At 60.6% G+C, this 2,070-nt stretch overlaps 1 long non-coding RNA gene across 1 annotated transcript; it reads left to right on the top strand.

Moving 5' to 3' along the window:
- The first annotated feature begins 6 nt into the window (after positions 1-6).
- LOC125610803 lies at positions 7-772 on the top strand. The gene is made up of 2 exons (XR_007340855.1): positions 7-396; positions 604-772. It is a non-coding gene; the product is annotated as an uncharacterized LOC125610803 (long non-coding RNA).
- The last annotated feature ends 1,298 nt before the right edge of the window (positions 773-2,070 follow it).

The raw sequence follows: 2,070 nt of genomic DNA on the forward strand, positions 1-2,070 counted from the left end.
CGGCGCCGGTCTGGGGTCGCGAGTGGCTCAGGAGCGCGGCCCGAGGGAGCTCCGTCTGCCGTCGTCAGGCGCGGTCCGCAGTTCAGACCCAGGATCCGTAAGGCCGCGGGGAGGACTCCCAAGACCCCAGCCCCGTGCTTCCCCTTCGGAATCTAAGCTCCCAGGCAGGAAAGAGTTATCTACACTCGCTGCCTCTGCTCCAGTTCACTTCTCGACCTGGGCAAATCCTGGACAATTGGAAGGACTTCTCGGTCGTCGTTTTCACCTCACAGGTTCTCCTGGTGCCTGCTTGGTGCCAGGCACTGGGGTGACCCTAGAGGACTGCACGGATAGCCCCTAGGGTCCTAGCACTTCCTGGAGATGAGCGACGTGCAGACACCTATGTGCTTACTTGGGGTGAGCTAAGATCTTCCTGCCTGTCCTGGTAAACTCTCGACAACTGCCACCTGCCCACTTCTCTGTCCCTCTGTACAGACCTGCCTAGCGCCCCACACTCGGTTTTCCCACCCAAGATACCCCTCAGATCTCTCACACAAGCCCCCCTTCCCCGACACCACTGACTCGCACACTTTATTTTCTAATTTATTTTGTTTAGTTTTGCAGAAGTGGGATTGAGCCCAGGGAGCTCTACCGCTGCGCTGCCTCCCCAGCCCTTCATATTTTTTTCTTTGAGGCAGGGTCTCACTGGCGGCAGTAGCTGGGAACACAGGCATGCTGGGAGTCTAGGTGGGTGTCCCCCTGCACATCTTAAATACAGCTGTCCTCCTCAAGAGTCTGGCTTCATCTGATCTCTGACTTTGGAGGGGACTGTCTCTCTCCAGATGGCCTCCATCCGTCCTTCCCCTAGTCACACACCCTTTCACTGGGAGCCCCTGGCCTCAGCCATGCCTCTCACACACTACATGCTCCCGAGAGCTCCCTCAGCTGCCTGTCCGCACCTCCGTCAGTGCCAGCTCCCTCCTGAAGTTCGAGGGTTCACCTCAAGACCTTGGGGTCTCCTTTGGCCCTCCTTCCACCTGCAAATCCACGCCACTCCACCTTGCACACCTGCCAGAACCTAGCCACCCACCACCACAGGCTCGGTGCTGGGACGCTTTCCTGTGCTGCCTTACCACATAAGCCACTCCCTGGTGCCCTGTGTCCAAAAGCCCCCACGGTCCCCATTGTCCTTGGATGACAGCCAAGTCCTCAGCATGGTCTACAGGTCCTCCCGGACTTGGGGCCACAGAATCCTCTGTGCCTTCATTTCCCCCTCGCTCATCCTGGCTTACCCCGCCACCTGGCCTCCTTGCTGGCTCTGGCCCAGGACCTTGCAGTGCAGCCCCCACTCCCAGGAGCGCCTTCCCAAATATCTGCCAGACTCTTTGAGTCTGTGCTTGACATACCCAATGGCCATAGGAGCAGTCTGTTCCCCTGCCTGGCAGGATGGGGCAGTGATGGGCAGCAATCAGCACCCAGGAGGAAGGGGGCCTGCTGGCAGAACCACCCCCTCCCCCTGGACCAGGCCATTGCCAGGGCTGTGGCCTTGGCCCCCCGGGCCACCCAGAGCCCCCTCTGGCACTAGGCCTTGATCCCTTCCTGAGGGGCCAGAAGAGAGAAGTCTGGCCCCCCTAGGGGGTCCTCTGGTACCCTAGGACTTCCCCATGGCTGTGTGATTGAAGGAGACGTCAAGGTCCCAGCCCTGATGCTCCTGCCCTCTGCAGGCAGGTGGGTCAGCCAGTGTTTCTTTCTGTCCACTGGACACCATTTCTCAGACATGCCCCACCCAACGCGCCGTTGGTCACCCTGGCCCATGTCCAGCCCTGGAGCTCTTGATAGTCAGAGCAGCCCTTCCTGGGTGAGGGGTCAAGGGGGCCTGCTGGGAAGCTAGTTTCCAGGGTCACTGCCGGCCCCCCAGTCCAGGAGGGAACAAGGGAGGGGCTGCTGGCTGCCCTTTGGAGAGTGAAGCCTCAGTTTTCTATGGGGCTCCGAGGAAAGGGCACCTAATCCAGGAGGAGGCCTCGGTGGGGTCCCATCCTGTCTTGGACCACGTCCAGCCCTGGAGTGGGGGGGGGGGTCCTGTGCAGAGGC

This window comes from Marmota marmota, unplaced genomic scaffold (genome assembly GCF_001458135.2).
Source record: "Marmota marmota marmota unplaced genomic scaffold, marMar, whole genome shotgun sequence".
Taxonomy (NCBI): domain Eukaryota; kingdom Metazoa; phylum Chordata; class Mammalia; order Rodentia; family Sciuridae; genus Marmota; species Marmota marmota.